The 23,679-nt window shown below is 41.7% G+C and overlaps 1 long non-coding RNA gene across 4 annotated transcripts in view; it reads left to right on the plus strand.

Annotated features, from left to right (window-relative positions):
• Positions 1-23,679, plus strand: part of LOC119238588 (uncharacterized) — a 101,978-nt gene that overhangs the window by 2,725 nt on the left and 75,574 nt on the right. For 2 of the 4 annotated variants that reach the window (XR_008554125.1, XR_008554126.1), the window contains exon 2: positions 9,426-9,553. The exons of the other annotated variants lie outside the window; for them this stretch is intronic. This is a non-coding gene — a long non-coding RNA (uncharacterized LOC119238588). The remainder of the gene's footprint in view (positions 1-9,425; positions 9,554-23,679) is intronic. 4 annotated transcript variants of the gene reach the window in all.

Below are 23,679 nucleotides of genomic sequence, written 5' to 3' on the forward strand. Positions count from 1 at the left end.
TCTAAAAAATTTATAGCTACATATAATATATCAGAGTGAGTGATAAATATTTATGATCTGTGTTAACAAAGAGGTGTTTGGATGATTTTAGAGTTACAAAAAGCAGAAGCAGGTGAACCTGAGTTATCCTCAGCTGTAACCCAACACACTTCAGCTGGTTCTAAGGAGTCCCAAGAGGTTGACCACCGGTGCCGGCCACTCAGGTGGTAGAAATAAAACAATCTACTTCTATGGGTCTGATGTTCATGTCTCAGACTGACCATAAAATCATACAATTTGATGCCCAGTACTTAATAGGACCATAGGAATCGCAGAATTGTCTTTTCCAGAAAGATGTTAATTAAAAAATGAGAAGGTTGGCATTGCTCTTTCTTACTCTGAAGATACTCCTATTAGCCATTACGTTTCTAGGGGTTCGTGGTGACTTTACTGGAATGATAAATAATTGAAGTCATTTAGTTTATGAGTGTAAAAGGGTGGTCCCCAATAAAAGGGGAGGATCCAGGTCCCCTGCCCCACCCAAGGGAGGGTGGAGCTGAGCAGGAAGAGAAAAGAAGCTGGAGAGGAGGCTAGGGAAGGAAGAAAGAAGGGTCCAGAGGCAGAAGGAGACCTGGAGGAGGCACATGGAGCAGAGAGACACGTGAAGAACCTGCGCCTACTACTCGGTCCTGGACTGGGTGACACAGATGTGGGTGAGAGACCCGTGGGGAGGTTCACAGTGGAAGCTTTTATCTTTATTTTAATTTTTCTCTTTTCTCGCACACTTGTCTGGCTGTTTCTGACCCTTTTCCATGGGCCCCGGCTGAAAGGTGCTTTAGACTTGTGGCAGGCTTTCAGGCCTTACTTGGTGTCAATCCTGTTTAGCTGGACATTTATTTTTTAAAAAAGATTTATTTATTTATGCATACAAGAACTGGAGAACATGCCAGAGGTGTGTGGTGTGTGTGTGTGAGAGAGAGGATTCACCAGAGTGGGGAACAGAACAGGCAGACTGACTGAAATGCACTGCTGAGGGGAGCAGCGGGCGAGTCAGGAGAGGTCTGCTGCACCATGTGGGCTGCTCCCTGGCTGGCTGGGCATTGAACTCGTGCTGCAGAGGCTGTGGACAGCTTCATAATTTGCATCTTAAACCCGTTGGGCCACCAGTGAGGCCCAGGACATATTGTCTTCTAAAACTATATACCAATCTGAGATCACATAAGGTGGACAAATGTATTTCCATTAATAGACAATAAGGTTAAAGCAGCCACATTGCCACATCTATGTCTAGATGAAAAAGACCTTTCTTTATTGAAATTCCTATGGTCAGTGTTTGGAGACAACCAAACTTAGATGGATTTCAGATATCAGCACAGCATCGATCTATCTAACCAGCAGATAAAAACAGCCTTCGTCACTGAATTACTCCCTAATTCTTTAAAAATCTAGTCATTCTCTATAGCAAAATAGTAACAAAGCCTGATCGCCTTAGCCTTATATACGAGGCCCTTCTCAACATGGCCCCAGTTATGGATTCTCATTTTCCCAAACAATTCTAACAAATCAGTGTTGTTCATTCAGAAATACAGCTAATCATTTATCTAAACAAGTGTGTATTAAGGGTATAATATGGAACTTCTCTACTATTCTAGTTGCTAGAGATTCAAAGATGACTAAAATATTGCTCCTCCCCCATTGGGGCCAACGCTTACTGGAAGCGAAAGATAATAAATGGCAATTGGAGTGTATACAGTGATAATTATGAAAGTTCCCCAACCCAGAGAGCCTTGGCAATCATTCAGTCATTCAACATACATTTAATTGAGTGTCTGTCTATTGCTGAGCAGTTTGAGAACACCTAGAGAAAACAGTGGGAGTGCACTGAGCTTAAACTTTCCACTTAGACTGGGCCAAAGAAGCAGGAAAAAAAAAAAAAAGCAACAGTTTATTCATCTTTCCTGAAGGAACATGGTCCCGTGTGGGGGACGAGCCTCTAGCAGGCCCGGGGCACAGCATGTTGGGGGTGCTGCTGTCTTGCAGCCAGGCAGAAAGCCCCAGACTCTAGTACAAGCTAGCTGGTGTGCATTGGGGGGGTGTGCGTGTGTGTGTGTGTGTGTGTGTGTGTGAGAGAGAGAGAGAGAGAGAGAGAGAGAGAGAAATGGATCCCTTGTCCCCTGAAACTGGTGGACTGAAGGACAGAGGACAAACTATAGTGCTCTGAAATCTACCTCCCATCTGTGTTCTCATAAAATAGTTTCCACTCTGCTTCTTGGGGGAAGAAGTAGAAGAGGGTAACAGGATGAGGTAAATAGCCTTTGCTCTAGGGCATTTTGTTTCTTTACCGTGTCATTTCCTTTCCTATCAAGCAATCCTGCAGTAGGGCTGACAGACCTTGGGAGATATAAGTTTGGGTGTTTTCCTTATATTCCACAGAGCTCCATTTCACTTCCACTTTATTTTTTTCTGATTTTTTTTTAAAAAATTATTTATTTATGCATACAAGAACTGGGATGTAGGACAGAGGTACAAGGAGAGGTGGGTGGTGAGAGGATTCACCAGAAACAGAGTGGGGAACAGAACAGGCAGACTGACTGAAATACACTGCTGAGGGGAGCAGCAGATGAGACAGGAGAGGTCTGCTGCACCATGCGGGTAGCTCCCTGCCCAGGGATCAAACTCATGCTGCAATGGCTGGTGATAGCTTGATAGTGCTGTCTTTAACCCTTGCACCACCAGGGAGGCCCCTTCACTTCCACTTTACTCACCAATCCGCCTCTCATAAAAGGAGACAACAGGAAAAGGAAAATGAAAAACAAAAGAGGGAGATGCTCGGTACAGGTTGAAAGAGGAATGAAAAACAAGGAGGAGAAGATGGACAGAGTCATAGAAATGACAAAGTCTGAATTCCTTTCCTGTACCAGGAACTCCAGTCAAATTCAGCGTCCTGCTTCCGCACAAACAAGGCTTTCCCAGCCCATGCCCTGACACAAGTCTGGATCCTGCCTCTCCTCTAAGGTCCAAGGCAAACACAGCTACCTGCTCTATGGCACGTGCGCTGATATGTTGCCTGGAAGTACTCTGACCCCTAGAATAGCTTAGCCTTTTCCTCCACCTTTAAGGACCTTATTGTTTTCTATACTGCAATCAAATGGCATTGTATGTGTCACTGCCCATCTTGAGTAAACGCCTGTTGGTGGCTGACCTCTGTAATCCAAGATAGAGCCTGACATAATCCTGCACACAATAGACCCGCAAGCATCTCAAGGTCATGAAACTGAATGTTTAGCTCAGCCCAGTGCCTGTTCCACATAGTGCTCCCTGCCCTTGCATGCCAGTAAGCACACTCTGTTCCTTCTTTTGGATCTAGAATTAATCTTTCCCTATGCCCTGCCCATTGTTTGGAAAATTCTTTCTTTTTTTTTAAGATTTATTTATTTATGGATATAAGAGCTGGGGTACAGGCCAGAGATGTGGGGGGTGAGAGGATTCACCAGAGACAGAATGGGAACAGAACAAGCAGACTGACTGAAATATACTGCTGAGGGGAGCAGTGGGCGAGACAAGAGAGGTCTGCTGCACCATGTGGGTTTCTCCCTGGCTGGCTCGGTATCGAACTTGTGCTGCAGAGGCTGGGGATTTCTTCATGGTGTGGTGCTGAACCCCTTGTGCCACCAGGGAGGCCCTGAAAATTCTTTCTTTATTAAACTTACTCAGATCATGTTGTCAGTTTCTGCTTCAGAATCTGACAGTATTTTGTCAATGACAATAACAGTTACTATTTGTTTGAACTACTCTATAAATATTTTTCTCACCTTTGGATTTTATTTTTTAAGAATTGATGAACAGCTATCAGTTGTCACTCTTGATCTAGTAAATGCTTACCACTGTTTAATAGTAATCATTAGCCAATGAAATAAGTTTAAATATTGTCTTGAAAGGACATTGTATTTATTATTTATTTTTATTGAGGTAACATTGGTTTACAACACTGTATATGATTTAGAGGCATCAGACCACACCCTTCAGGCGTATGCACCTTTTTCTCTCCTTTGTCCTTATGATAAACTAACAGTTGGGTACTTTGAACCTCATTTTACCCTGGAGATTCAGTAAATGAAGTAATTTAATCCGAAGTTACAAAGGTCTCATTCAATGTTGCTTTTCCACAGGAGGTTTTCCCTTCTTGAAATAACCCCTTCCATCTGAGTTCCACCGTCACTCTTTACCCCCTTAATAATGTTTCTCTCCCTCAGATAGTCTCTTAAACATTGGCTTTTTATCATCTTGTCTTATCACAAGAGAATGCGTGCTCCACCAAGGTAGGAATTGGTTTTGTTCTCGACTTTACCCTCTAGAACATACTTGATACTCAGAAAGTGTGTTGAATGAATGAGAGAAAACTCCTCTCTCAGTCCTGTGAGCTCCTTCACACAACAGTCTCTCACAATAGGCAGGGATGACTTCCTTTACATTGACATCAGGATCTTCAAGCCCAGAGTTTTGATCATTAAACTTTATCCAGAGCCACAAGCTAGTCCAAATATAGGGCGTTCCAAAATAGATTTTGATGTTTTAAGACAGAAATTAGAAAGGGGGGGGGCAGAACTTTCAGACACTGTGTGCCACTCTGAATTGGCTTGCACTGAAGAATAGGGGTCCTCTGCTGACTCACAAAGTAATGCAAAACACTCCAAAGACTGTTGATATCCTGCTCCTGAAAGCAGTAACAAAGTAAACACAGTTGCAATTTAATAAATAAATAGCCTCAATGGAAGTTCAAAAGCAAATAACCCACTCTCTTCAAAATAAGAAATAAGAATGCAGAATATAGTATGCATTCTGTAAATACTGTGCAATCCATTCCCTTGTGGAAAAAAATTTCCATACACTTAATTTATGGCTTGTAATGATAGCACACACCTACACAATTTCAGATTTAAAATTTTTTAAATTTCAAATAGAAAGTTTTCAAATTCGTGTGATTCTTCTATGCATGCAAATAGTCGTTTTCCAAAAAAATTAAAATCAATTTTGGACTTCAAAATTCTTGGCAACTTAGAGTTTTTGCTGCACATGCTTCCCTCTTTCTGTAGAACTGGCCTTTGGCATCTGGATGTCCACATGAATCCTTGTTTTGGACTTTTTCTGTTTGGGGAGGACAGGATTTAGTGTAAGTCATTTCTGCATTGTCCTGTCCCTGTTCCCTTTTGTGAATTTCCCATGGATATCATTGGAAGGATATTCCTAGGAACTTTCCAAAAGCATGCAAGCCATGGTTCTCCAGGGTTTTCCAACTGCTCCAGCCAGGGAACCTAGTACAGTGCTTGGCACATTAATAAAACTCAAAATTTATTTGTTTGGCTAGCTGAACTCGGGGCTTCCTCAAGACGGTAAATAACTTAATGTTACCGTGTTGTCTTTTTTCAAACCAAGGAAGTTATTGCCCTGTTAGAAGTCTGCATCATATTTTTTCAAATTGAGGCAGCATTAGTTAATACCCACTCTGTGTGGGGCCTCCCTGGTGGAGCAAGGGCTTAAGTCTCAGCACTATGAAGCTATCTGCAGCCACTGCAGTATGTGTTTGATCCCCTGGCCAGGGAGCTACCCACATGGTGCAGCAGACCTCTCCTGTCTCTCCTGCTGCTCCCCTCCACAGTGGATTTCAGTGAATCCACCTGTTCTGTTCCTCACTCTGTCTCTGAATGAGTGCAAGAGGTGTCACCCTCTCGCAGCTTTGGCCTGTACCCCAGTTTCTGTATGCATAAATCAATCTTAAAAAAAATACCCACTGTATGTGATGCAGAGGTAGAGCATCCACCACTCCTACCATGAAGCACCCAGTGTCTTCACTATAGTGCAGGATGTCCCCTCTGCCCTTTGCTCTCCACCTTCCCCTCTCCCTCTGTAACCTTAATTCTATGGACAGATTTTTAGGGTTTGTTATTGTTTGGTTTGATTGACTTTTGTTCTTTTTCTTCTCTATTCTAATAAGCCATATATATATATATATATATATGTATATTTTTGTGGAGTAATTTTTTTTTAAAAAGATTTATTTATTTATTTATGCAAGTACTGGGTAAATCAGAAGCGCTGGAGGGTGAGAGAATTCACCAGAGCCAGAGCGGGGAGCAGAACAGGCAGACGGACAAAGTACACTGTTAGGGGAGCAGCGGTGGCAGGAGAGGTCTGTGCGCCACGTGGGACCCTCTCAGGCGGCCAGGGATCGAACCGGCACTGTAGAGGCTGCGGGCAGCTTCAAAGCCCAGCGCTCAACCGCTGAGCCAACAGCGAAGCCCAGCCATGTTATATTTGCCTTTCCCCTTCTCACTTATTTTTGCTTAGCACCATCCCCTAGAGTCCCATCCATGTTATTGCAAATGGCAAGAGTTCTTTTTTTAATCACTGACTAGTATTCCATCACATTTATATACCACATCTTCTTAACCGAGTCATCTGTCCTAGGGGAACTTAGGTTGCTTCCATAACTTGACTATTGTAAATAGTGCTACAATGAAATAGGAGTGTATATATCCCTATTAATTCAGTTTTTAGATCTTCAGATCGATACCTAGATGTGGAATTGCTGGATCATATGGTAGATCTAGTCTAACATCTTGATATTATATTAACTGGGTAGATATAAATATCCACTGCTCCTTAACAACTGTTCCTGAATAAGTGCAAGAGGTGTCAGGGAATCCCTGGAATTAGCAGGGACTAATACATATGTCTGGATGAAAACACCACAAACGTATATTTGTGTGTTCCAAGCAGAAGTGCCAGAAGAGTGTTGGATGAAAGCAGGACATCGCATATAACCTGTAGTGCTATCATTTGTATATTCCTTTCCCTCCCTCATTTTATTTCCCCACCATCATCCCTTACATCCACATGTCCCATAATTTAAAATAAGATAACAATGTGGGACGGGAACGGGTGTGAGGACTCCCTCTGTGGCTATTCATAACTGGAGAGTGCAATGATACTGGTGATTGCTGCAGTGAACCAATGGTTACAAATAAAACCAAATCTGAGGAAGTCAGAAGGTGATGCTCCAGCAAACCTAGACAATTTATAGAGTGTTGTTTTCATTCTGGACAGATAGGTTATTTGTTTATTTCCAAAATCCTTGTAAATTCCACAGAGACATTGTTCCACCAGAAATCTTTGCCATCACTGAGGTGTCACCAACCACATCACCATTTTTTTTAAAGATTTATTTATTTATGCATACAAGAACTGGGGTATAGGCAAGAGGTGTGGGGAGTGAGAGGATTCACCAGAGACAGAATGGGAAACAGAACAGGGAGATCTACTGAAATACACTGCTGAGGGGAGCTGTGGGCGAGACAGGAGAGGTCTGCTGCGCCATGCGGCTTAGATCCCACTCCAGGGATTGAACTTGTGCTGCAGTGGCTGCTGATAGCTTGATAGTGCTTTGTCTTTAACCCCTGCACCACCAGGGAATTCCTACCACATCATTTTTAGAAGAAAATTCATGCAGATTATTCCCCAGAGCTCTGTCTGCTCAATGTCCATCAACACAACTCTGAGGACACAACCTAAAACGACACTTGCTGAGGGTAACTTAGCTCTCAGTAACTGGGTTGAGCATGTCTGTGCCAGTAGCTCTGTGGACCCGCTGGATCTCCAGGGGTCAATGGGGCAGCCTCACAAAATCTGTATAAAATGTTGCAATTTGCCAGTGGTCTGGGATTCATGGAATCAATCTCACTTTTGTGTTTGAGCCAATGAAATCTGAACTTCCTTTTTAATAAACGCTGGGGTCAGTTTTGGGCTAAGCTCTTATATGTTCTTTCAAACAAATCCTATCATCCACTTGAGATGAATGAGCTAGAAGGGCCCAGTTGCTTATCCACACAAAAGCTGCAGAAAGGTGAAGGCAGGCCGGGGAAGGGCCATTACATGGAACATAATAATGGGGGGCCGGGTGGTATTTTTGCTTTGTAAGTATTTGTTGCTGATAAACAATGCAGAGTGGTTTCAGTGGAAGTGAATGATCTAGTCCCTTTGCCCACTGAGGTTTGAAGCTTGAATTTCCTAAATAAGAAGAGGAGACATTGACTAAGATAAACAGTCAGTCATTTCAAGTCTGGTTTATGCTATGGGGATGCACCCTGATCACTGCCATTGATTACCCTATACGCTCTGTGAATGTGCCCTTCTCCAAAAATTAAGCCACCCTCCCTTTCCTCATTTGTTAAGTGGATGCAGTCGGGGCATATGCCCCTCTTAGGGAGCATGTGGAGATGGAAGAGTTTCTATATGTACAGTGTTTAGGCAGCAATGGCACCAGGAAGTGCCCTATGCTTATTAGCTATTGGTATTTTAATTGTTATTATTAGCCTGTCTTCATTGAGGAAAATTCAGCAAAAGTTTTTCATTGTTAGGAGAAAACTCAAAACAGTGATTTCCCGAGCGCTCAGGCAGGGTGGGCTTAAGTTGGAGCAGACTCCATCTTAGGGTGCAGGAACCATGGAGAAGTGAATGCCCTTGAAATTCTGCAAAAGCTCTCACAATGTGAGCTTCTTACCAGTGAAGCCACTTCTTTCTGGATAAACAAGTCAGACCCCATCCCAGGGAAGCACTCCTAGTGAAGTCTGCTTTTTTTCTGTGATAGGAGTCTGAAATAAGCATTTCAATTAGATTCATTAAGACAGTTATTACTTGGTAATTGAATAGCAACAGATTGCAAAGGAACACTTATTGAGGTCTAATAAGTATGTAGGAGAGAAATCTTCTCCTTCTGTAATTCCATCAGCTATAAACCAGTGTAATTAGATTCTTACTAACACATTCAAATTGAAGGGAATGTTGAGGCATGTAATTGGCACTTAGGAAGGTACCTGTATTATGTTGGGGTGCTTTCCATTTACATACTTATTGTCAGTTTAAGTTGTTAAATAATTGAGACTAGCGGACAGTAGTAGGTCAAGTAGTTAAGTAAGAATTAAATTCTTAAGTGTATTAATACATTAGGGTTAGATATATTTTAAAATATGAAGTGCAACTTTATTGTGTCTATAAGTTTGATCAACACACATAATATTTCAGTGCTTCTCATATATAAATTCAGGACTGTGAATTGATTATTTCAAATTTAATTCATTCATGTGCAATCATCTTTCGAGCTACTACTGTAACAGGGTGGTCCCCAGGAAAGGGGGAGATTCCAGGTTCCCTGCCCCACCCAAGGGAGGGTGGAGCTGAGCAGGGAGAGAAGAAGCTGCAGAGGAGACTGAGGAAGGAAGCAGGATGGAGCCAGAAGGAGACCTGGAGGAGGCACATGGAGCCTAGAGACACGTGAAGAAACTCGCTTGCCTTTTGGTCATGGACTGGGTGACACAGATGTGGGTGAGACCTGTGGGGAGCTAACAATGGCGGTTTTTGTCTTGATTTTGATTTTGTTCTTTTCCTTCCAGACTTGTCTGGTGGTTTCTGATCCTTTTCTGTGGGTCTCCAATGGAAGATGCTTTAGACCTGTGACAGGCTTTGGGGCCTTGCTCTGGGCCAATCCCATTTGGATGGACTTTTACCCACAAGGGGACAGGTAACTTTGGGTACTTGATTTAGAAACTAGATTCTTTGCCTTTCCTGTATTGTTTCCTAATTGTATTAAATTTCCTTCCCTTAAAGTCTCATATGTTTTGTGTTGATGCGGCGGATGGCAGAACCTATGTAGAGCAGGCAGGTTTGCAGGGTCTGGGGTGCCCCTCTCCCTGCCCTATAACAGATTTGATGCCTAATTTGATTTAGGACAGAGCCATCCATGTTTAGTCAGCCCCATGGGGAAATTGAGCTACCATAAGCACTGGCTACCATAAGCACAAATGTGATTTTTGGTTTCTCTAGTGTGTTTGTTTCATATGTAGATTTGCTGTTGAAAAACTGCTTTGGGCTTTGTGAAGATTCTGTGTGTCTGTGTGTAGTTTGTTTGTAGTGACTTGCTAAGAGATTTGATTTTTTTGGAAATTGTTCTGTGTAACAAACAGTTTTACTCAAAAGCTTAGGTAGTATGTTGGACCATGTGGCCAGGTCAAAGATGGCGTCTGAGGCCACTTGGCAGGCTCTTGTAAAATTCAGAGGTTCTTGTTGCTAGGACTTTGGATCATTTTTTTTTTTCTTTTTGTGATCTCTGCTGTCTCATTAGCATTTCTAAAGGCAATAATGATTCTTCGGTGATATGTTGCTTTGTCTGTGACTACTTCCTGACCTCTGCCTGAGGGGTTTTGCAAGCCAGCTGTGGAGCAGTGGTGTTTAAATTAGCAAATGTATGCCTGCGTGTTAAAACTGCAGTTACATAATATATTCCATGTGGCATAACTAAAAAAAAACTGTCTTTGCCTATGTGTTGTATGTTTGTATGTCCTTGTGTCTAACTGTCTTGGCCTCTAGAGGTTGAAAAATTTGTATACATGCTGTCTATAGACATTGAAAAAAAAAGAGTCTCCAATTAAGAGGAAAAAAACTAAAGGTTATGGTTTGATTGTCAACATTGTACTACTGATCTAAGCTGGTACCTTCATAGAGATTGAATATTGTTGTTGCTGTTGTTTTTTGATGTTTATGGCAAAGCTTCCCAGAAATCTAAATTCAAGTAAAAAATTTGGTAGCCTGTCATTTGGTTGATCAAAGGAAATTTTGTGGAACCTCAGTAGAGCTCCTGAGACACTCCACAAAGTTTTTCCCTTTCCTCCTGGGAAAGGCATTTAGATGAATTTGTCCTATTCGGTTTACCTAGTGAAATAAAACTAGAAGGGAAGTATCGTCACTTGGGAAAATGGGGAAACTTTGACATGTACAGAAATGTTAACATTGGTTTTTCTAAAACGTGTATATACGACCTCTCAGTACCTGATATATATGTAAATTGTCAGTGGTGATTGTCACCTTGTAATATTGTATACTTTAATTGTTTGATATCTACAGAAATTGTTTCTGTAAAAAAAATAGGGAGAAAAGACCTCAACAGATTCCTATTGATGGAACTGTTGTGAGTAAAAAATTTCCTACAAAGAACTGAATAGACCTGGAGATACACCTGATGTTTACTAAGTTTTGACATAATGCTGATTTTTTTTTTTTTGCATTTTGTTCTGAATCCACAAAAATTTTCTTGTTTTGACTGACCAGGACCTGCAGCAATGTTGAATTTTTTTCTTTTTTCAGCAGAGCTAACTTGTGTTCACATTTTCTTTCCCCTTGATACCAACACAGCATAAAAATAGTGGTAGTAATTTTTTTACTACTTATCTCAGAGTCTGTTTTTGCATAACTTCCATAGGGATTTTGTCTGCTTCAACTAAAAAAAAAAAAATTGGACATGAGAGTCATTGTGTGGCTTTGAGTGGAGTTCTTCCGAAGTTGAGACAGAGCTGAACCAAGAAGAGGGGAACCTGTTCCTATGTTCATAGGGTTCCAGAGACCTCCAAAGAAGGTGAGGAAGCTTGCCTCCATTGGCAGGACTGGACAACCCAGCAAACGAAAAAGTCCTGGTACCCTCGAGAAGAAGAAAACCCAGGTGGAGTCTAAGACCAACTTTGTTCTTGAAGCCTACATGGACCGAATTTCAAGAGTTCGCTCTGATCCTGTATGGAGTATTCCAACAAAGCCAGCAAAATTGCTGTTTATTCTGCCCTGTGATTTTATGTAAAAATAGGTAATATGGTTTAAAAGTAGATTGAGTTTGCAAACTTTTGCTATGCTGTTGAAACAATTTGGGATCAAGGTTGAGAGAACTTGTTTTTTACATAAGTTGAACCAATTTTAAGATTTTTTTTCCTGTGATTTTGATATATTTGCTGTCTTGTTTTGGTCAATGACTCCAGATGCTTTTTTTTTTTTGGCTTGGACTGATGAACTGTTTTTCCAGGAATGGAGGACTTTTGCTTTCCACAATGGACAATACCTGGAGAGACTAGTTTTCTTTCACTCTGGAACCCTGAAAAATTTTCATCTGAGACTGTACCCCAGCATCCATATATTTGATCTTCATCACCATGGAAGTGGTGGCAAAAAGTGAAAGGGGGGAATTGTCAGGGGGAAAGGATGTCCTGAGCTAATTCCATACAGGCTTTGTGGACTCCACCTCAACTCCAGTCCAAAGCCATCAAGACACTGAAAATGACAAATCCCATGATCCCCAAAGCAAGGGTTGCTGGGACCTGCGAGCGGAGTTAAGCTGCCAGGTTTGGTATAAAATCAGACACGTGGGTCTTGGGGGGCTCTCTCTTGGCTTCACGGCTCTTGGCTCTCCGCCAGCTCTCAGCATGCCATTGGAATTCCAGGTTGGCAGAAAGGGTAGGACACATTTGAGACTTTATCTCCCACTTTTCACCCTGAGCTGTACTTTTCCTCAATCCCCTTCCCTTTTGTGTGTGCCTGCAGTGGAGTATTAATAAGTTCCTTTTAAGCGCACTGGGTGGGCACCCACAGTCAGACAACCCATTTTATGTTGGGGTTGCCTGTAACACTGACACTTGTAAAAAAAAAAAAGCCTATTTACCATCAATTTGATAATGGAACTAAGGTAGACACACAGTTAAAAAAGCCACACTTTGTGACTTACGCAAAGTAAAATGGCTGAACAAAACCAAGAAAAAAACAAATTCTTCTCACATTCATTCTTTTATGTGGGACACAATTCCTCTTTAGGATTTCAATTTTCTACCAGTGATATAACTAAACATTTCCTCTTTCCAAATCAAAGTACAAATTTCAGAGGCAGGCCCTTATTATTACTATTTTCAAGCTAAAACAATTACTTCTGTATATAGACAGTTAAATTAAGTATTTATAAAACCTCAGATAATGTTTTGTAATAAAACTGTATTTGATTTTTGGAGAAGTTACATTTAATATCGTTATATTAGCAAATAACCAAGTTTGAATAACCTACTTTGTCTCTTGTTGAAATCTTTGATTAAAAAAAAATCTAGTTTAAGGGACTAGTCTCCCAGAAAATCCACAGGGAAACAGGAAAACAAAAACTAAAATAACTGCGCATGTGTAGTGCTTGTGAGTGGTTCAGATTGCATTTATAAGGCAGAAGGCTCATGGATAGAAGGCTCGTGTAAAAAAGTACCTCTTTTGCTATTGAAGTGACCGAAGGCAAAGAAAAACCACTACCACCCCCACTGCCCAACCCTCCCCACTGCCAACTCCTCCCACTCCTACACACACACACACACACACATCAAAAAAGTAGAATTTGATTATATCCATGTTTTATGTTTTTATTATGCATAAATCTTGCTGGAATATATACAGATGGTGAAAGTTCTCATTGTGTGCAGTATTTCCCCCTACCCTCTATTTTTTAACCACCTACTTATCTACCAGGGGACAGAGAGGAAGGAAAGATGTCTTCTTTACTATTCTGGCACCATTTTGATTTCATTATCAGTCTTGGTAATACCACTACCTTATATTCATAAATCCAACTTCTTATCAAGCAGACCAACCTCTTCCCTCACCCTCTTTGTCAGAGACACCCTTGTCTCCCTCCTTTTTCATGGGCTCTATCACAGGCCTGCATCTGACACTACCCTTTTCTCCCTGTCACTAAGAATGGATGTTACTAAGCCTTGTCACTTTCCCTCTGCAACATCTCTAAAGCTCCATCTTAGCTCTCCATGTCTGTTAAACCTTTACCCATGTTTTATCTTGTGTGAAACCATAAAAAGGGGCTTATGTGACAACCCGTGGGATTTATCTTGAATATAAGGGAGAATTTCTTGGCCATGAAACATTGGAAAAGGTTCCTAAGAGAGCCTGTTGCAAAGTTTAAAAATGATAGATTCACCTTGGGCAGGAACCATTTTAAATTTTCTGAAACCAGACTCACACATCTGCTTATTTGAGGCCATTCTTCTCCTCTCCCCTACCCAGCCCTCACCTGACTGCTTCCTCCAGCTATTATTTCTGCCTTCATTATTTTCCTTTCATCCAAGTTGGTGAGTTCTCTACTGTTGAGACCATAGCATTGGCTTGAAAATTCCCATGAACACCTCCCTCAAGTCACTTAAATGATCATTGCAATAGAAGCTAATCTGTATTAACCATGAACTAAGGACAACCAATGTCATAAATACTTTGCATATATTATTTAATCCCGTAACAATCATGTAAGGTTGTTACTATTATTATCTTAGTACTCACACTGGGAAAATGAGATTAAGGTCAAACAGCTTGCACAAGTCACATGCCTATGAAATGGTAAAACATGAGTTTACACCTAAGAGTCCCCCTGTTTACTACCATAGCATCAAAGAATCACTATAAATTTCAGGTTTGTTTCCAATAAACCAATATGGTTACTATATAATATTTGACCCCTCTCCTTGATTACTATACTAACAAGAATATATGTTAATGAAATAATATGTTAAAGGAATGTATTCATGGAAAAAAACCCTCATCCTCAAACTACCCTCTACTTGTGAGAAACTGACCCACTCACAGCTCCTCTTGGCAGGGCCCTTGCTGGTTGAGTCAGCCAAGGTGGTCTGTCTCCTTGGCCGTGTCCTCTGGAGAGATGGGGGCCACATGACATGAGTGTCTGAGCCTCGACTTTCTTGAAGTGCTGGGACAGATAGATGTGTTCTCTCTGTGGCTGTGTGGGAGGAGTAGCATGGAGGCTGCTCTGTGGCCTCAAAACTGACCTTAGGATGACACTCCCATCCAGAAGGCAGAGTGGAGGTATTCGAGAAACTGGTTGAACTCTTTCAAGTCCACTGGGGTCCTTGTTAGGGTGAATGAACCATCTTTATTGCTTAAGCCAAGTGGAGTTGGGGTATTTTAAGTGTGGAAATGTGTCCCATCTAGGTCATTTCACTTTTATACCTGTTGTCCTGGAATATCATCGGCAATGCCTCCTTCCACTCTCAAAGAGTCCTGTACGGGTAATGAGTGCATACTGCCCTACTTTCGCTACCATTTCAAACAGTGAGTCCTAACTAATCCGGTCAACCCTTCTCTCAGATTTTATTCTTTTTGGTACTTTTTGCAAATACCCCACAACTTTATGTCAGAGTCAGAAAATAACTATCTCCTGATAAATGGGTCACAGTACCTTTGAGACGTTGAATTCTTGATTCCTGAGAGATTTAGCCAGCTAAGAGAAGGTGTCTCCATGACCAGGTGTAATGAAAGGTCCGTTTGGGGATCTAGGATCCAGTACACCTCCACTATAAGCTGCACCCAAACTCAGCTGATTACTGGTCACTAAGAGCGGCACCAAGATCTAGAAGCATCTGATCCATGTTCATTTTGTCAGCAGGTGAAAATTAGGCTCTTTCTTGTAGCTCTGTAAACAGTCACATGTAGCCCTGAGAATAGCAAGAACTATGCGTCACTGAACATCACATTGATGCCCCAGCGTAGCACATCAATGCCGACACCCCAGGAGCCAGATTGAAAAGGTGTTCTTGGCATCTGATTCAGAGCTAGGGCCATGTGCCGAGCTCACTGTGGATCCCAGCTAGAAATGCCAATTTTAGCAGGGCAAGAGAAAGAACAAATCGCTCTAACAGAATCATAATTGGGAACTTTTGGATTACTATCTTGAAATGCAGCACAGGCTTTAGGACTTGAAGAATGGGAAAAAGAAAACACAATGATTCCAAAGGAAAAATAAGGAATTAAAGGACCATAATCATTCATGCAGTTCCCATCCTAGACTATTTCCACTCAAATTCTAAGAATATTTTGAAAAAGATTTATCTTTTTCTCCTCCTGTTTTAATCTCCATCCCCTAATCTTTTTGTTTCTAAAGTTTAAAATAGCAATGATGGCATCTAGGAAAGTAAGAATAAGACGATGTCCTGGGTGGACCGAGAAGGGGTTCCAGTACTTTGATGGTGTCTGGTTGCATGGAGTAATTGCATCTAATAGGAGAAAAGTTGCAAGTCCTCTGAGGAACCTGCTTGGTCCTTTGAGGACTGTACTTCTGAGAACTCAGAAGTCTGCACTGGGGGAAGGAGTCTGGTGAGAAGGATCAGACATGGCCCAGGCCTAGACCTCAACAGGGAAGGGGGTTGTGAACACGTGCCAGGGCTGCATCAAATCTGCCCTGATGCAGTGTGGGATGTTTGGCTGTGTTGCAGAGTGCTCTCCAGCTTAGTGCATGAAAACTCCAGCATTTTCTATGGGTCAGGAATTGGCAGAGTCCTTGGTAAACTGTGGAGCTGATTGGGGTCCCTCTGTGGTATTCAGATGGTGACTGGGTTCATGTGGAGGGCACTGGGTGCCTGGGGGCTCTGGCAGGGACAGCTGGAAAGGACCTGGACTCCCCTGGCCCTTCTCACCCTCTGTCTCCATGTAGCCTCAGGCCTCTTCACATGGTCCCAGAAACAGCCTAGCTGAACTTCTCATTTGTGGTCCAGTGCTTCAACAGGCTGAAGCAAAGGCTGCCAGTCTCTTACAGGCCAGGCTCAGGTTCAGCGTAGATTCACTTCACTGAGCTCTCCTAGTCAGACGCAATTGGTCAGCCCAGAGCCACTGGGAGGAAAAACCCATCTCCAATGCGAAGCTTGTCAGAGAATCTGCCCCCATCTCTAATGAGCCACAGGAGTTACGCTGGCATGGGTTGTGTGTGTGTGTGTGTGCACATATTTGTGTACATTGAAAGAATATACCCTTAAATACTTGAGGGCTGCCCACGTGATCTTCCTCTCAGAATCTTCCTGTCCTCTCCTTCCAAGTTAAAAATGAAGTCATTACCTGCCCTTTACTTCAGAAGTGTCACCCTATACACGCCTGGCACTCCACTGCAGACAGCTGGGAGCAGGCAATGCTCACAGCCTGAGTGATGCAAGTGGGTTTTCACCTTCAGGGCCGCATCTCTGAGGAGCCTCTGGCCTGTGGGCTGCAGCTCCAGACTCAGCCCTGCCACCCAGGGAGGAAGAGCAGAATCACTAATTGCTATGATATTTTGAGATTCAAGCTGAATTTCTGTAGGAAATCCTGTCTTCCCCCCTCAGCTCGACCAGCCCCACCCTCCTTTCTGACTTTGCTGGAGTGGTGCTGGGATGGCTGGCCTCCAGGCAGGAGGGGGAGGTTCCAGCTCTTTGACATGGGCCAGAGTTGATTTTCAATCCCTGCAGGATTCAGGCAGCAGCAACAAAGACAGGATCTGCATTCTGGAGTCAGAATGGTCTCTCCCTAGAAACGTCAGGGCCAGAGCTCTGCACAAGCTCGGAAAGCAGCAGAGCTGAGCCCCACCAAGACCCACTACCCTGGGGATAGGGTGGGTGGTCTTTTGAGTTAAAGCTGTAAAGGGGGTTGGAGCCACTGAGATTTGGGTTTCGAACCTTAACCAGCTGGTGAAGACTGAGATGAGCACATATTACATAGATTTTTTTTTTCTTTTTCAGTGAGCATAGTTACGATAAAACATCCATCAGCTACTGACATCTGACTTAGCAAAAGGAGCGGTAGTAACAATGGAAGAATGATGCAAAATAATCTCCTTTATCTGCTCCATCTATCTTACTTCTCCTGTCAGTTTGTGTATTGTATCAGTCCCCAAAGGGAGAGGAAGTAAGCCCTCCTGAGCTCCAGTTACAGGCTTCTGTAGAGGTCCCCAGGGCGTCTACAAGATAGTCCTGCTTCAGGCTGGAAAGTGACGCTGAGCACCCCTACAATCCTTTTTTCCCTTGGGTTATAACTACTTAAATTTTAAACCTAAAATTTGAAAGGAATAGAAATTCCTAACAGAAGCATCATTTGTCATTATTTCTTGCTAGTTCCTTCTTTACCTTCACAGAAATAAGAATACTGTATTTCATTGTAAATGGTCCTTTTACAAAGGGGAGAAATTACTAAAGAAGTTATTTTGATGATCTTATTTTTAAATTATCTTTTCATTGAAATTAAAAAAAAATTTGGGGCCTCCCCTGGTGGCGCAGGCATTTGAGCACAGCGCTGTGAACCTGTCCGCAGCCTCTGCAGCGAGGGTTCGATCCCAGCCGGCCGGGGAGGGTCCCACATGGCAGGGCAGACCTCTCCTGTCTCGCCCGCTGCTCCCCTCAGCAGTGTATTTCAGTCCTTCTGCCTATTCTGTTCCCCACTCCGTCTCTGGTAAATCCTCTCACCCTCCTGCGGATCTGGCCTGTACCCCGGATCTTGTATAAATAAATAAATCTTTTTAAAAAAATTAAAAAACTGTGGTAACATGAGCTTACATGTGTACGTGATTTGTATGTGATTCAAAGGCATAGGCTCACACGTCCTCAGGTGCCTGGCACCACACCCCACCCACCACACAAGCACCCACAGTCCTGAGTGCAAGGTGCTCCTCCACTCTGTGTTTCCCCTCCCCATCTTGCAGCCTCAATTCCACAGACAGATTTCTAGAGTTATTGGTTTGGCTTGTCAGACCCTTTAGTGTTTCACTACACTCCACATTTGTCATCATCATCCTTTAAACTTGAGTCTGAATTGTAGTGTAACAGCATCTGTTAATGAGGGGACAACTTTTAGTAATAGGTGTTGTGCATGTCAATGCACTTGAGACAAAGGGTGGTTATTTTTTCCTTTCCTTTCCTTCCTCCTTTTGAAGATGGTCTTTTCATTGCCCTGTTTCCTATTCCAATTCAAAAAACAAAACCCCCCAAACGCACAGCTGCTTATTCTCTCCAGCCTTTGTGAGTTCCTTCTTTAACTACGCTCCTGCTTTTGGGGCTGATGCCCATGATTTAAAAGAAACAGCATAAAAATCAAGCTTAACTGCAGTCTACAGCTCATAAACTAAAAGTAAGCAAACTTGATTATGCTAATGCCATTCAGTGCAGCATGACAACACCCGAACTCTGTGGTATATTTAAAATCATAAATGTACATTATGGTTTTTTCCCCCTACCCCCCAACCCCCGCCCCCAGACTGCATTGCTACACTACTTCCCTGCTTTTTCACTCATGTATTAGAAGCTTATGGGTTCTTAATTTTTAATAAATGAGATATTGATTTGTTTTGCAAAATGCTCCAGCAGGTAAACCTTAATTGACTGTTCTTAAAGACCCATGTTATAAAAAAGCCATCAGTCCCCACAATTAACACTCCAAGGTTTTTTTTTTTTTCCTTCTAAGTTCAGGAGACCTGAGAAAGTATTCAATCCACACCTCCTGGCATCCTTCAGAATAGCGCCATGGCTTAAGAATGGAAGCTCCTCTCTCCCAGGTAGTTCTCCAGGGGAATTCTGACCTCGCCATCCCCCTTATTTATCCCTGGAGTGAGTTTTCATCTCAGACACTTGGCTTAGATTTGGGGCTCAGCTGTGTTTAGGAGCACACACTGGGGGGGGGGGGGGGGGGGGGGGGGGGGGGGGGGGGGAGGGGAAGCAGCAATTTTCTAGGGAATCTAGGAGTCAAGTTCTTTATGCTGATCAAGGAAGAGGGTTACGTTTTGAAACAGAAAGTTTAGCAGCAATCGCTCTGAGATAGCTGTAAAATCACATCCTCCCTTTGCAACTTACGGAAAGGACTGTTCATGGCTGCACTGAAGGGAGACTGAGGGGCCGTACCAGCGCTGGAGGGGCGGAAGGACAGTGTGGGCATTGCATTCCAGAGCGTTCAACTGTATCTTTCTGTCAGATAATTAAAGGTTAACCTGTGACACTAAAATTTAAGCATGTGGTTGTTAAATTAATGCATGAGGCCACCAGGCTAAACAGATAAGCCAGTTTGTAGTTGCATTCTTGTCCTGTGGCTAAACCTCTGGGTTTTGAAGCATGCACTGAAATATTCATTTTTCAAAGTATGGCAAAACTCAGGAGTTAATGCCGGCAATATGGCCTAAAGAGTTTGTGAATAAAAGCCTTCAGGAGGTCCCACATTTACAGTACAGTACCAGTCTAAATGGCCCCAAGTCTTTCCCGACCAAATGTTCCCTAGATATCTTGAGGAGATTAGGGGCCAGCATTTGGTGGTGGGGTAAACCTAATTGTCTAGTTACTGCTTCCTTAATTTGATTAGAGCGCTCTCCTAGTTTGTCCTAACTGCTGTAATAGTGGTTACCCTGTCAAAAGGAATTATTTCATACTGTGCAAAGATTCAGCTGGGGCAGCATATGGTACTATGCAAATCAGTAAGGATGATGCAAATCACCTCAAGTGGAATCTAAATGAGATGACATAGGCTGAGATCATCAAGCCAGGGAATCCCAATTCAACAAATTGCCCAACAATTACAGAGTCCTGGTAGGCAAAACTAATATGATTGATTCTGTTTTCTCTAAACACACCTATACACGTGCTCGTTTCATTCATTCATTCATTCATTCATTCATTTGTTTAGAAAATGAAAGCTGAAGTGGAAACAAATTCAAGCAATCCAGAATATTGGAAACAGAGAAATGAAAATCACAGGCATATACTCCCGTAGACAGCTCCTCTCACTTTAGAGAACCTCAGACTTCTATGTACAGAGAGAAGAAAGAAGGTTGGGAAACATTTCACAAAAATGAGGTTATCATGATCTATTTTGTTAATATGTATTAAGTTTAATTGAATTAATGTTAATAGGATATTAGCCAAAAAATTAAATAAAGCATTGGTCTCTGATTAAATTTTTTTTAAAGATTTATTTATTTATGCATATAGGAGCTGGAGTACAGACCAGAGATTGTGGGGGCTGAGAGGATTCACCAGAGAGAGTGGGGAACAGAACAGGTGTATCTACTGAAATGTACTGCTGAGGGGAGCAGCAGGCGAGTCAGGAGATGTCAGCTGTGTCACCCCTGGCTGGGGATGGAACCCATGCTGCAGAGGCTGCAGATTGCTTCATAGCGTGGTGCTTAACCCCTTGCACCACCAAGGAGGCCCCCTCGGATTAAAATTTTTAAAGTTTCCAAAAGATTCCTAAAAATTTAAAATGAAGATTATGGATTACATCGAGGGATTGAGAATCATTTTTAAAAGAAAAAAGCTCCCTATTTGACTTTCTTCCTTCAGTGTCTGTTAATCCTTTGCTCTAAATTATAAGGATATTAATATCTTATTCTTTCTCTTCATCTCATGGCTATTATTTTTGCTATTCAGTCTGACCCTAACAGTTGTGAGGTCTATGGCAACAATAAAATGGAAACTCTCTTATCCTGTACCCTGTACTAAATATTTAAGTGCTAACTATTAAATAAAATTCTCTTTGTCATTCTGTCTTGACAAACACACCTTTGTAATAACAAAACTGAAAAATGTATAAAGCTCTAGTTTTTTTATATGATGAAAGGTTAGAAAATATCAGACAAAAAAATTTGTTTTTGCTCCTAGTGAAATGTGTCAATGTTTAAATAGTAATAAAATAAGTACATACAAAATTTATAAAGTAGTATGCATTAATTTTTGTACTTTAGCTCAATCACATTTTTTATAATAAAGATATTCACATAATCTATTGATGGTTTAATGAAGCAAAGGATTCAACATAAAATGTAACCTTCACATAATATATCAATATTAAATTGATATAAGATAAAAGTAAAACAATTAAAATTATTTTTAAAATGCAATTTTTACATGAGTGGTCAAATGTTGTTTATCATTGCATGTTTGCCATAGAGAAGTTTTTTTTTTAAAAAAGATTTATTTTATTAATACATCTAAGACCTGGGGTCTAGGCCAGAGGTGCGGGGTTGAGAGAATTCACCAGAGACAGCGTGGGGAATAGAACAGGTAGACTGACGGAAATACACTGCTGAGGGGAGCAGCAGGCAAGACAGGAGAGGTCTGCTGTACCATGTGGGTCAGCTCCCTGGCTGGGGATAGCACTCGGTGGTGCAGTGGCTGCCAATAGCTTCATTGTGCTGAGACTTAAGCCCTTGAGCCACCAGGGAGGGCCGCCATGGAGAAGTTTGAGGTCATTCAGATATTTTTCTTAAATTTATGATTTGGTTGGACACCATGGAGGTGATCTTTATCTACTTTTACGAGTAACTTTAATGTAGATCCACTTTTCTATGTTATCAGTGTTTCTACTGACACAGTGTGTTATTTTGCATAGCCTGACAGATAGTAAATGCCATATAATATCTTATTATTACTGGCATTTCAATAAAATTTTCTTTTATTTTATCTTTGAATATTTTAAGATCCCATTTGTTTTGCATCACATATGAAAGCTGTAACGTGTAGAGGCTGGAGTGATATTGCATGTTTTATTTATTTTTTTTTTATTTTATTTTTTTTTAATAGAGGCATGTTTTATTTATTTATTTGTTTGTTTGTTTGTTTTGTTTATACAAGCACTGGGTACAGTCAGAAGCGCGGGAGGGTGAGAGAATTCACCAGAGCCAGAGTGGGGAGCAGAGCAGGCAGAAGGACCGAAGTACACTGCTGAGGGGAGCAGCGGGCGGCAGGAGAGGTCTGCGCGCCATGTGGGACCCTCCTCCGGTGGCCGGGGAGCAGCTGGGGATCGAACCGGGGCCGCAGAGGCCGCGGGCAGCTTCACAACCCAGCGCTCAACCGCTGCGCCACCGGGGAGGCCCGATATTGCATGTTTTAAATCTCAAATCTGTTACTTACCTTCTAACTGGCCTTGAAAAAGTTCCTTAACCTCTTTCTGCCTATTGTATTAGTCTAGGCAGTCATAACGAAATGACACAGACTGAGTGATTGAGTAGCTTATGCAACAGAAACTAATTTCCTCACAGTGCTGGATCCTGGAAGACGAATCAGGGTGCAGCCTGGTGGATGGTTGGGTTCTGGTGAGGACTTTCTCCCTGGCTTCCTAATGGTCATTTTCTTACTGCATGGTTGCCCACATAGAGTGGAGAGAAGAAGGGATGGTGGATAATAATCTTATTGGTTCAAGGTCCCACTCTTATGATGTCATTTAACTATATCTACTCCCTGAGGATAGGTCTTCCAACACTGGATTTGGGGGATATACAAATATTCAGTTCATAACTCCCATGAAATGGAGAACTAATTTCATACAGTGTTTATAGAGCAAATGAGTTAAGAAAGGCCTTAGTAAATGCCTGACATATTGGAAGCACTATATAAATATTAACCATTGTTATTATTTATGAACAACATGAATTATTCACAAACATCTGTCATACATGTATATGTATACAACATAATATATATTGTATGAGACGATATATATCTGTATGCATATATATGGCTGCCTCTGTTTATCATCCATACTTTTCATTCTTTTAACATTTTATTTTTTTAAATTATATCTTGTGATTCTAAATGATAATTTCCTCACCCATTATCATGTCTCCTACAATGTTTATAGCCAATTTCTTTTTGTATCTTCTTTATGTGGCTTTCTTCTTTGCACTAGTTTGACTTTTTCTTCCATTTCATTTCTGTACTCTGTCAACTCACTTCTCTTTGCTCTTCCTTATTTCTTTCTAAGGTTTTTATTTCTTCCAGAAAGTCCATGCCATCTTTCATTTCTCTAAGATTCTCAGGGACATTCTTCCAAACTCTTCTGTTTTCTGCTGTAATGAATTGAGTTGTACTTACTTGGTTGCAAATGAAAGACATTCAACTCAAATTAGCTTAGTGTAAAGGTGAACTTATTTGTTTATATTACTGAAAAGTCCAAAGGCAAGGTGGTTTAGGAACATCTAGATGTTAACTAATGTCTTCACATCTTCATCTATAGACTCATATTCTAGTCTTAGAAACACAGTTAGAGTTATTTAATTGATCAGCTTTA

The sequence above is a fragment of the Talpa occidentalis genome, unplaced genomic scaffold, assembly GCF_014898055.3.
Source record: "Talpa occidentalis isolate TD23 unplaced genomic scaffold, MPIMG_talOcc4v2.1 talOcc4.11, whole genome shotgun sequence".
NCBI classification, from domain to species: domain Eukaryota; kingdom Metazoa; phylum Chordata; class Mammalia; order Eulipotyphla; family Talpidae; genus Talpa; species Talpa occidentalis.